Source organism: Equus asinus, chromosome 3 (genome assembly GCF_041296235.1).
Source record: "Equus asinus isolate D_3611 breed Donkey chromosome 3, EquAss-T2T_v2, whole genome shotgun sequence".
NCBI classification, from domain to species: Eukaryota; Metazoa; Chordata; class Mammalia; order Perissodactyla; family Equidae; genus Equus; species Equus asinus.
The window spans coordinates 104500553-104513577 of record NC_091792.1 but is presented as its reverse complement, the minus strand read 5'-3'; the positions used below and the strand labels follow the sequence as shown (position 1 = coordinate 104513577).

Here is a 13025-nt window from a genome sequence, read left to right as displayed (position 1 = left end):
GATAATTGAAAAGCGTATCACCTATCTATTGAGATGGTGGTTCCAGAGGAAATAGCTCTAAAGAATAAAAGTAATAGTGTATGTTGAATTTTACATTTTATTTTTAGCAAAGTTTTACTAAGAGGTAAGCTCTTTATATTGCAGAAATAATTGCAGAAATGGAAGTAATAGGAATATTTGGAAGGATTGGAAAAGCTGACTTTTTCTGGACCTTGAATGGTAAAAAATGAAACTGGAAGAGGCCTTGAGTACGTTCCCTTAAGATTTAGTCCAGGAACAAAGATTAGATCAAGGCTTTGGCCCTCCCATCCAAAGCCATTATTGTAGATGGCCTCAAGGTGGCTGGGATGAAGTTCTAGAGAAACAGACGTGAACGCAAGGAAGCAAAGACGTAAATCAGGTTTGAGAATTACGTAAGAAAGAAATTCGGGTGTGGTTACTGGAAGCAAATAGATCATAAGACTAAACTTTTGAAGGAATTTTATCACTAATCAAATCATGAACCTGGTTCAAATGTTGCTCAGATGTGAAAACAGTAAGGCAACTGTTCAACTCCAAACTTGTATAAGTAGGAAATAGGGTATAAAGGGCTCCCCAATACCCACATAGGATGTGGCCATGGAGAATGGTGGACAAAGAACATGTCAGAAGCTAGTGTAAGGGCTCATGCAGAAGACAGAGAGCAAGGGGGTTCCTCTCAAAGACTAGTGGAGTCTCATCAAAACTTCCTCCACTCCCAGGGGAGATGGATCAGAAATGCCTGTGCAGGATGTCATCATTAAGCATCCATATTGCCTAGTGTCTCGTATTTTTTTCCATTCCTAATGAAAGCCTATTGTAGTTACCTGTCCCTGATCTACCACTGTAAATTGGGTTGCTGGGACATGAGGTGATATTAGAAATAACCTGTGTTTTTAGTTCATAGGATACATCTGGACCCAGTGAAGAGGACTGCATTTCCTAAAAACCTAGGCTTTGAGCCTGACCTACTGACTGGATAGAACTTTAGGTTTTTTCCATTGGGATAGGATATGTTCTACGTGTGGGAAGAGAGGTAAAATAGATATTTAGTGATCAGAATAGTGGACTGTTGCCGACACTAGATTCTTTTTCTGGGCACACAGTAAGGTTATATTTCCCAGCCTCACTTACAATTAGGTTTACCAGTTAGATGTGCCAATTAGGTTCTAACTAGTGGAATAAAGTAGAAGTGATGTGCTCTTATTGCAGCTCTGCTCCGTAAAAACACATGACCAGTCCTCCAAGATCTCCTCATTCCCTGTCTACTTGAGGCAGATGGGCACATTTGCGTTGGAAGCCATGTGCTGAAAATGGTGACACCACAACATAGAAGGACTCTGTTTTCCTGAATCTTCACTTGGAGGTTAGCTCTCTGCCTATTAAGAATACTTGTGTTAGAGTTCACATCCATTCTTTTGTATTAAGCCACTGAGGTTTGAGAGTTTATCCTAACTAGTATAGACCTACCCTTTTTTCCCCAAGTGCAACCATCCATTACCTAGTCCTAACTGTCATACCACAGGTATGGGCCCATGAGTCAGGCCAGCCAAAGTTCCCCTATTCCTCAGGCATATTGATTGGTTCAGGCATGGGCAGATTAACAATATGAAGCCAGTCAGACATTCTCACCATTTTGGCTAGCACTATTGAGAAAGGCACCTAACTCTGAAATTAAGTAGCGACTTAAACTACCTATGGCCTTTGGTCACCAAGTAGAGCAAACCTACCTGAGAATTAAATCATTAGAAGAAAATAGAGGCAATCTCAATAGTATTGCAAGAGGGGAAAGAGCGCATGAATTGAGACACGTATTGCCTGGCTCTCTCCTCAGGGTTGAAACCCCAATGAGTAAGGGAAGACTGCAAGGAAGACTTGGGAATTCAAAAATAGGGAGCTTGTGGCTTGTGCCCTGCTTCACACCTGGAAGTTTGCCCAACATAGGCAACTACAATGAAATGGCAGCATAATATGTTTAAGCAGAGAGGACTAGGCAGCATTGATAACCACTCCCCCTCCTGCATCTTGCTGGACTACAGTGGACTGAAAAGGAGATACAGAATGTAAATTTGGTGAGAACCCAATTGCGTTCCACAGGCTTGCCACAGGGCAGGGTGAGGCAAACTCATAGCAGAGGCTATGGTGTGAATCCATGGAGGGTCCTATTGAGAAGACACTGAGATCCATAAGTTCTGGAATAAGGGCGAGGGAAAGCAATCACACTTTGAGAGAATAGATTGCAAGTTGTATCAACAGTGGACCTTTCAGCAATAGGTTTAGACAACAAGAAGTCCACTTGCCCCTCTGCAAATGCCATGATGGTGAAGAACTTAGATCCTGCAACCAGATAAAATCTTAGAAGAAAACAGCCTAATAATACCTTAAACTTTTGAATTCCCTGAAGTTGAGTCCACAATTGATATGAAATTGAAAATGGACTGTTAAACTAGAGGAGAATAAGAAATCTTGATATGGCCAGGTTTGGGTTTCTATTCCTGACTAATAAGTAAAATAGTCCTAGTGTCAACAAATGACACACTCTGAAATGTAAAACTGCTGGGTCTAGGTGGGATGCACAGTAATAAAGATTCCTTGGCTTTAGCTAGGAGCTTTGGCATTACTTACTATGTTGTAGCAAGCAAGTAACCTTTTGTATTTTAGGACTTAGACAATGTCTATACTATGATTGAAATTTTAGGGAAATTGGTGGAAAAATGTCACAATTTTTGGAGTGTGGCCATTATTGAGGTCCTACAAGTAAGGGATGCACTTCATTTTAAGCTAGCTATCTGAATGCCGAGGAGAGAGGGTGTATTTCTAAGATACCTCTTTTCTGCTTGTAGTCAGTAAACCATGTGGCTGAGAATCAAAATGAACCTGCATCTTGCAGGTTTGGGAAACCCACATTTTCTTTTCTGAGCTTAAGTTAGTGCAGACAAAGGTAGGAAGTTGAAAACACAGTATCCTTGATCACCTCATGCATCTCTTGCTGTATATATCCTGTCTGACAGAGCTTGACAAATTAGTCCTATTGCAAGGAGCCATTCGCTGAGCTGCAACATGGGGGCAAGGAGACAGACATAAAACCTAGCTGCATTCTTCCTAAGCTCCTGCCTCAGCTTATAATTTTGGATGCAAAGGCCAAAATAGAAATACTTAGTTTAGTTGGCTGGAGGATAGGTATTATAGAAATATGTAATTAAGTTTAGTTGGCTGTAGGGTAGACATTGCATGCCAGTCTTGCAACCCATTGGTAAGGGACAGAAAACAGATTTACACACCATCTCTGTTTTTGGTTTCTAAACCACAGAGTTACCAAAAGCAAAGTGACCAACAGCCAACTAAGATCCTAAGAGAATTGTATTGACAATAACACCAAGCCCTGCAAACAAAGGCCTACAATTGCTTAATTCCAATACCCTCATGTGTAGCAAGGGATAAGGAAGTGTCTTCCAAGGAACAAACTCAAGACCACTGTATTAACTGACCAAGAAGTTCATCTACTAGCTAATTAGGGTACCCTTAATCACTTATTCTCCTTATTAAGTATATACCAATATCTAATAAAATTATCTTTATCATGCTGTACCATGAAGAGCTGCATCCAGATCTGGCCAAATGAAAAGCACCTCATCCAGAACTCTTGGTTTTCATGCAAGAATCAATAATTAGATAAGACTTTGGCATGCGTACCATTGGGGAGGGAAGTATTACCCATGGGCAACCTAATTACATTATCTTAAGCTAGGGCATTTTTAAAATTGTATGTAGTGAAAGAAGCACAATTATAGATGCTGGGTAGCCAAGGGGTGGAGTGCAGTAGACAACACTTGCTTTTTGCCTGTCCGTCTTTTCAGGAAATACCTTTCGTCTACCTGATAAAGCTTTCAATGATGTGACTTTTTTTTCCCCTGCCATAAAGATAGGACGTGAGCCAAGCCAATCTTTCTAGTCATCTAGGAAAAATTTTACTGAGGCCAGAGCTGCTGCTGACCATCTTTGACCCACCATGGAGCAAGACTATCTTACTATGTAACGAAACCAGAAGAAGACAAATACGAGCAATAGAAAGTAGAGTCCAGATGATATCATTTGAAATCCGGGATCATATAATCACCCATTGTCTTTCATAATTAAGTGGCCACTAAGTTCTGCCTTTTCTGCCACCAACCCCTGCCACCCTCGTTTAAGCTATTTTAAGGTAAATTTTATTCTTTTGCAACTACAGTAGTCCTGACTAATATAGCCATCTGGGTGGCATAGTCACATTTTTAGAGAATCTTACAGAACAAAGACTGAAGCAGTAGTTATAGTTGTCCCACCAACACCACCATGGAGACATTCCTTCAGTTGCCTTCCTTGGAGAAACTGTGTTTGACTTTATTAAGGAAGATAGTGATTTAAGATTACTTGCCACTCGCCAAAGTCTAGCCTCTTTTCAGCCCCTACCTTACCTGACCCTTGTGGAATTAGGCATCAATTGTTGCAGTTTCCAAGGGGGCCCCAATAAAACAGTTTCCCTCTTGCCCAGCCTGAACAATATGAGAAATAAAGGATAGAAATAGGGGCCAAAATATCACTTTATCACTGATAAAACAGTTGGTTAATGTTACTTGGTGTGAAAACCAAATAGACTTGGCAACTGATCCCCAGAATTAGGAGCTGTATACCTCCAGTTCCTAGCAATGCTTGACAAGGACAGCATAGAGGATCAAATGAGAATTCGGCCTCTGGACAACCTCCTCTTGGAGGTTGGCAGACAAAGCTAAGTCAAACATTCCTCACAAATTTACTAATCATATAAATCACTCAATCTCCCTAAGCATAGAGAAAGACCTGGAACTGTTGAGGTCCTTTCACAGGAAGCAAACATCAGAAGCAAGCAAGATGTTTTCTCTCCTAGCATCCTTGAGCAATTCCTGCTTGAAACCCACTGTTTTTAGTTTCCATGATAGCTTCCTAGTTGCTTTATCTATCTAATCAATCCTACTTAGTATTTATAGGCCTTTCTTCTATCTGGCTCTTAAGTATTAAGAGTTCCCCATGATTCAGGCCATTGCCCTATTTCTATTTTATGTACTCTCCCTAAGGAATCTCATTTAGTTTCACAATTTCAGTTACCATGTTTAAGTCTAATGAATTCATAACCCTTATCTCCAACCCATATAGATCCAGGGTACCAATGGAATTACCATGTTTAAGCTAATGTTCCCGTAACTGTATCTTCAGCCTAAACATCCAAGATTACCAAACCCTGTTCGTTCTATGTCCTTGTATCTAATTACTTTTTTTTTCCCCTGAGGAAGATTAGCCCTGAGCTAACATCTGCTGCCAATCCTGCCCTTTTTTTTTGCTGAGGAAGGCTGGCCCTGAGCTAACATCTGTGCCCATCTTCCTCTACTTTGTATGTGGGACGCCTACCATAGCATGGTTTGCCAAGTGGTGCCATGTCCACACCTGGGATTCAAACCCGCAAACCCCAGGCCACCAAAGCAGAACGTGTGCACTTAACCGCTGCAGCACCGGGCCGGCCCTAATTACTTTCTTTGTCCTCGCCACCACTGCCTTAATTTGGCTTGTACCATCTTTCACTCATACCATTGGAATAGTCTATTAGTTTTCGTGCCCCTGATTCTACTGTACTCCGTTTTTCCACCACATTGCCACCTGAGTTACTTCTCTACCTTGTAAAAACAGTTTATTTTGGAATACAAAAACAATACATATTCATTGTAGAACACTAAGAAAATATAGAAAAGCACACAAAGAGGAACATAATTCCATCAGCTAGAGATAGCCACTGATGCATTTTAGTGCAAACCTTTTCAGTGTTTTCTTTTTTTTTTTTTTTTTAAGGATTAGCACCTGGGCTAACAACTGTTGCCAATCTTTTTTTTTTTTTTTTTTTTTCTGCTTTATCTCCCCAAAGCTCCCCTGTACACAGTTGTATATCTTAGCTGCAGGTCCTTCTAGTTGTGGTATGTGGGGCGCTGCCTCAACATGGCCTGACGAGCGGTGCCATGTCTGCGCCCCGGATCCAAACCCTGGGCTGCTGCAGTGGAGCACAGGAATTTAACCACTCGGCCACGGAGCCGGCCCCTCAGTGTTTTCTATGTGTATTTTTTTCTCTAGTTTCCATCTTTAATAAGCAAAATCACAATTACATTATTTTATAAAAGGAAGTTTTATATTTTATAAAAAGAAGTTTGGAAACTATTGGAGAAGTGGGAAAGGAAACAAGTATTTCTAGCTTCCTGTAGTTCACTTTGCCAAGTTGGCAGCAGGTTTATTCTTTTTCTGGAATTGTTTTACTTTTTCATTGTTTTTTCATTGTTTTTTTTCCCCCCACATTTAATTGTACAAACCATCAAGCTTTTCTTCTCCCAATAGACCTAAGTAACACTGGATGCTTTCTTTTCGTTTTAGACTGACCAACACGGTTCTCAATAAATTAATTCAGCCAATTTGTATTTTGCTTTAAAGCAGTAAATAAATGTCTTGAGTGCCTACTTTGTACCAGAGTCTATGCTAGACTTTGGGACTCTATGTGTATTTTTAAATAAAATGAGACGTCTGCTGCTGCTTTATAGTATGCTTTTTAAAGGAAAAAATAATATATGTGAGCATATTTTCGTCCTTAAATTAAATGTCCTTGATAATATCACTCATATTAAATAGATAAGGGATATATCAATTTATTTAAGACAAACATTGTAAACTGGCAGCCTATAACCAAAACTGGTATATGGACATGCTATAGTTGTTCATCATAGCATTTCAAAGTTGTTTCAATTTTGAATGCCTTTACACCAGATATGCTCTCTTCAATTCCTCGCAGTTTCCAAAAATTCCTATTATGTTATGCTCAGTATTCCCTCATTTTTGTCACCTACCTGTTTTTATTTTGTTGTTGCTGTTTTGTGTGTGGTTTTGTTTTTTTTTTTACGTTGGTGTTTGAGTTGAAAATGGACAAGTTAGCCAACATAAGAATATATTTTCATTCATTCACCTAGTATTTGTTGCCTACCTACAATGTACCAGGCGCTGTGTTAGGCAAGAAAATGGTGAGCAACACAAACATGGTCCCTTATAGCTTCAAACCTATCGTCTAGTGTGAGAGACATGCAAATGAAATAACTGCTACAAGGGAAACCTGGCCTCGGGACTCTTGTTTTGTTTGCGGGATGGAGTTTTCCTGAGGAAGTAATATTTGAACTGAGGTCTATAGTAGGAACTACTTAGGCAAAAAAAAAAAAAAAAAAAAAAAATAGAGAATATTCCTGGCCAAAGGACTATATATGCAAAAGTCTTGAAAAGAGAGATATCAAATTGTGTCAAAAGGACTGAAACACAGAAAGTGAGTGGAATAGTGTTTGCGAGATGAAGGTGGAGAAGTTAGCAGAAGCCAGATCATTCAGGGCCTTGTGGACTATGCTAAGGATCCTGAGACAGATATTGAGATGAAATCTGCCTTCCTCTAGTTGCTATCCATCCAATGACTCTAGTCTTCCTCTTTCCTTCTTTTTTGGTCACTCCTAATATGACACGATTTTGAGATCTCCTTCACCCTGTGATCACCCTTTTTTAGAATTTATAATTTTCTTAGTCTACTGCTCTGGAAGCAGAGCCAAGAAAGAAATAGTTAGGCTGAGGGGCAGGGGGATAACAATCTAACACAAATAGTAATTAACTACTGGCCACTTTAGTAGAACACAGTTGCTGCATAATTCAAAATCAATTAAATGGTATTGGGTCATGAATATATATTTTATGTTAAATTTTCTTTTGTTCAAAAATGTATTATCTCTTAAAGTTTAGGTTAAAATTAAAATAAGTATTGCTTTTCTGTTTGTACTCCTAGGTTGGGTAAAGAAGGGAAAAAAGCAATGGAAAAGCTTAGAGATTCCTGGATAGAAAGAGAAAGCCAGCCTGTGATTAAATATATGCCAAGGATAATCTACAACTAAAGAATGTACATTAACTCTTGGTTATGAAGCAAAAAAGCTACCCACATTTAAGTTTTGTGCTCCATTTTATGTTTGTTTGTTTGACAATTTTTGTTCCTGTTTGTTTCAAAGATTTAAAGTAGTTACTGCATAGAGCAACTCCTGTATAAAGATTTGTGAGTTCCTGAATTTTTTACTTTCAAACTGAATGTCAAGAGAAACATTTTCAGAGTTCAGATTCAGAGAAAGCAAGTATATTAACAACTAGCAAGAATATGAAAAGTTAAAACACTTCCTGGCTTGTATCTTTCTCAGGAAAAACTGAGTCCATTAGAAAGTTGGGGAGTGGTCTGGTAATACCAGAAAGAATTTAGGGATTCCTAAGGAAATCTTTGATTCATTCATTGATTATGCCACAAATATTTATTAAATACCTACTGTGTGATATACACTATTTTGGGCACTGGGTATAGCTCCTACAAAAGTGCATTATTTATGAATGCATTTTTGTGCAGGAAATCGTACAATAGACCCTTGATGTACACATAAAAGATTCTCCCAGTCACCTTCTTAAATCCTCAAATAAGCAAATATTTTATATCATGTAACTTAACCCAGGAAATAGAGTAAAGTATAACTAATCTTTAATATTTTCACAAATAACAATAAGTTTAAAAAACAGGAAAGTTTCTGGTCTAGCTTATGAGGAGCTTAGAAGTTGGCACTCTGTCCTGGTAACAAGTAAAAAGCTGAACAAACTGAAAAATCAACAACTCTTAGATCCATCAGAGCAGTGAGGTCACAGGGCAAACCACTTCCCCCAAAATTGGAGAGACAGACAGATGGACATAGAGAATCACAGCTTACTGGAGCAGAAATCTCCACAAGAACCAGTGCTGGGGTAGGGAAACCTGAACTGTAATTGACAAATTGCTAGAGGCTTAGTGTGGCTAAGACTTGAGAGTTAGAAATCCAGGAGGATAAAATCATAAGGGATCCCCATGCCTTGGTGAGTTTTACTTCCAGGACCCCTACCAGGTCCTCACAGTGAATAATACTGTTCATGTTTCTGGCAGGGGGAGGAGAAAAGTAATGATTTTGAAGTATACCAGAGCATTATGGTCTTAATAAAGCCTGCCCTCAGAAGAAACTATTTTACCAAAGCCTAACCTGCTGAGGTTTTATCAGATCCTAACCTAATTAGGGGAAGGGAAATACCCAGCTCTAGCTCCCTCTAGCTATCCTGTCCCACCTTAGGGGGAGTGCGAAGGGGAGAGACTGAGCAGCACTATTCACTATTGAGGGACACAGGCTCACCAAAGACTGAGACCTAATCATAGGACTATAGAACACTTCACTTCCCTCCATATCTTACCACTGCATTTCCAAAGGCCTAATTACTACAGTTCCTTTTACCTAGTATATCATGTCTAGCTTTCAATGAAAAATTGCAAGGCATCCTAAAAGGCAAAAATCATACTTTGGAGAAACTGAACAGTCATCAGAACCAGAGTCAGATATGGCAGGAATGTTGGAATTATCAGACCAGGAACTTAAAAATTCTGTGATTAATATGGTAAGGCTTTAATGGAAAAAGTAGACAACATGCAAGAACAGATGGAGAATGTAAGCAGAGAGATGAAAATTCTAAGAAAGAATCAAAAAGAAATGCTAGAGATCAGAAACTCTAACAGAAATGAAGAATCCCTTTGTTGGACTCATCTGTAGACTAGACACAGCTAAGGAAAGAATCTCTGAGCCTGAGGATATAACAATAGAAACTTCCCAAACTTCAGAGAAAAATCACTGAAAAAAACAGAACAGAATATTCAAGAACTGTGGGACAACTACAAAAGGTGTAACATGCATGTAATGGGAATACCAGATGGAGAAGAGTGAAAGCACCAGAAGCAATATTTGAAGCAATAATGACTGAGAACTTCCCCCAAATTAACCTCTGACACCAAACTACAGATCCCAGGAAGCTCAGAGAACACTAAGCAAGATAAATTTTTAAAAACTACACCTAGGCATATCGTATTCAAACTTGAGAAAATCAAAGATAAAGCAAAAATCTTGAAAGAAGAAAGAGGAAAAAAACCTTATCTATAGAGGAATAAAGATAAGAATTACATTGTTTGTGCATACATTCGATTACATACATTTCTCCTCAGAAACCATGCAAGCAGAACAAGAGTAAAGCGAAGTATTTAAAGCATTGCGAGAAAAAAACACCAACCTAGAATTCTGTGTACTGCAAAATTATTCTTCAAAAGTGAAGGAGAAATAAAGACTTCCTTAGATAAGTAATAATTAAGGGAATTCGTTGCCAGTAGACCTGCCTTGTAAGAATTGTTAAGAGAAGTTCTTCAGAGAGAAGGAAAATAGTATAGGTCAGAAACTTGGATCTACATAAAGCAGTTCATTGGAGAATGAATAAGTGAAGGTAAAATAAAAACTTTTATCTTTTCTTATTCTTAATTGATCTAACAGATAACAATTTGTTCAAAATAATAATACCAACAGTGTATTTGATTATGTATACTTATGTGTGTATGTGTGTCTGTATACATATATATAAGCATATGTATAAGTGAAATAAAAGACAGCAATGATACAAGGGATGGGAGGAAAGAGTTAGGAATATTTCGTTATAAGGTACTCACATTACCCATGAAGCAGTGTAGTGTTAATTGAAAGTGGGTTTAGATTAGTTGTATATTGCAAACTTTAGGAAAACCACCAAAAAAAGTAAAGAAAAAAAGCATTATTGATATGCTAAGACAGGAGACAAAATGGAATCAAAGGAAATGCTCAATACCACCAAAGACAGAAAAAGTGTGGAAGACAAAAATAGGAACAAAGAACAAGGGCAGCAAATAGAAAACAGTAACAAATATGATAGATATTAATCCAATTGTATTAATAATAACTTTAAATGTTAATAATAACTAATTAAAACACAGAGATTGTCAGAGTGGAGCAAAGAAAGCAGGTGGTGAAATAATAGAATAAGAATACAGAAATAGACCCCATGCAAAGCAAGCCCAGAATCAGAAACATACGTATATGGCAACTTGGTACAGAGAGGAGATTATAATTCATAGGGGGAAATGGACTATTTAATAAATTATATGACAACTGGGAAAATAATAAAATTAGAGCCCCACTTAATACCATACATAAAACCTAACCCTAAAAAGCAGGAGTTTAAAACTCTTAGAATAAAATCACGGAGGAGGATAGGACTTCTTAAGCAAGATACCAAAAGCATAATCCATAAAGGAAAAATATGATAAATTTCACTACACCAAACAGAAACATTCCACATGACCAAAGATACCCGCAATGGATCTAGTGAATTTGCTGGCTCACCGTTCATTTATTCATTTAATGAATATTTATTTGCTTAGTTGGTGGGGTCCCAGCTGTTGACAAAATAAACCAAATTCCTGCCCACATTTAGCTATTCCAGTCGGAGAGTAAAACATGAAGAAAAATAAAAAAGAAAAGGAAGATAGGGCTAAATGAGGAAAAGACTTGTAATCTACCACAAGATAAAGTTAGGAGAAGCTGTACTCTAAAAGTGACAGCTGAACAAAGAACCAATGGAGGGACAAGAGAGAAGCGTGCAAGTACTTGGGGGGACAAGCATTCCAAGCAGAGGAATAGAAATGCCTAACTTCCTTCTAGTATGTCTTTCTGTACAGAAGATATTGAATAACTGAAAACTACTTTACCCAGCCTGCCTTGCAAATAGGGGTTCAGATCTGATGGAGGTTCCTCCAATCAGATATGTACAAATCACAAAAGACTTGACATCAGAACTGAGTAGAGAGAAAGATGGAATGTGGACATGCATTTTGCCGGTACAAATTTTGGCAGACGCTTCTGAAACTCGAAGATTTGGCAGGAAGTTATCTGATCATAACCAAGATGGTGTGATTTTTCACCCAAAAGCTTTAGCAACAGAGGTAGAATGGTTTTGGAGCCAGATGCTTTAGTTATGATTTAAACTTGGCAGGCACCTTCCTGATCTTGGCAGGAGCAGTAGCTCCCCTGGTAGCCCTAATGTGATGTGATGCTTTAGGTATTAATTCTGGAAGTTCACTTAAAATTCACTTCATCTGTCCACCAAAATAATTCTGTAAGCCATTTAATGTCCACTAATATACTCCTTTCTGCTGAAACTACAGTATATTCTACTCTCTTCAACTTAATTCTGACCAATAGAGTAGTACCATCAACGGCTATAGACGACATCCTCTCAAGAAAATGGGAACCTGTGATGGATTTTCTGACCTAGGTGGGTTTTTAAGGAAGCAAGAATACTAGCATCAGTTGATGGGACCCAGAAAATCTGTTACTTAAGTGATCACCTGTGATTGCCTGGAATGAAGTGCCTACTGAAGGCAAGACTTGCAAACTATATTACTATAAAAGGGAGAATGAGTAATACAAGGTTTGTGGGGTGGGCCATCTGCTTTTAACTGTACCAAAAAACCTTAAATAAAGACAATGACAAACCAGGATTTAAAATTCCAGGCTCCAGGCATGATTAGAGATTCAGGGAGCTTCTGTAATTGCCCTAAAATAAACTCTTGCATCTGTAGGTCCAGAGCAACCATATCTGAAAATAAGATATAGAGTCTGATCTTCCAAGTTGCAGAGTTACAATGGAACCTGATTTTATAGGATTTCTGGAGCTTATATGTAAAAATCAGGGACTACTGGGGATATAGTGAGACCCAAAGAGCATTTGGATTAATTCAGATAACTGGGATCCACAAAACGTTAAGACTCACTGAATCCCCCTTGCCAGCAGCCCCTCTTCCCTTTATGTTGAGGCTGTCCTTTCCCTGCCTGAAATCCCTGGAGCAACCTCACTTGAGGAAGCTACCTCATGCCTCACCTCTGCCACTTCTTATATCCAGTCCAGATCTATAACTAGAGTCATGCTCCATTAAGAGAAGCTCTGTCACATGACAGGGACAAGATTTTGCTAATTTTCACCTCCAGAAAACTGGGACTATGTATAAAGATGGAGAAGCAAAGAACACG

General features: G+C 38.6%; 1 long non-coding RNA gene across 1 annotated transcript in view; it reads left to right on the top strand.

The window, feature by feature from the left end:
- The first annotated feature begins 10275 nt into the window (after positions 1 to 10275).
- The window catches only part of LOC106835107 (uncharacterized), a 36168-nt gene continuing 33418 nt past the window's right edge, over positions 10276 to 13025 (top strand). Inside the window, exon 1 of the long non-coding RNA XR_011502206.1 lies at positions 10276 to 10410. This is a non-coding gene — a long non-coding RNA (uncharacterized lncRNA). The remainder of the gene's footprint in view (positions 10411 to 13025) is intronic.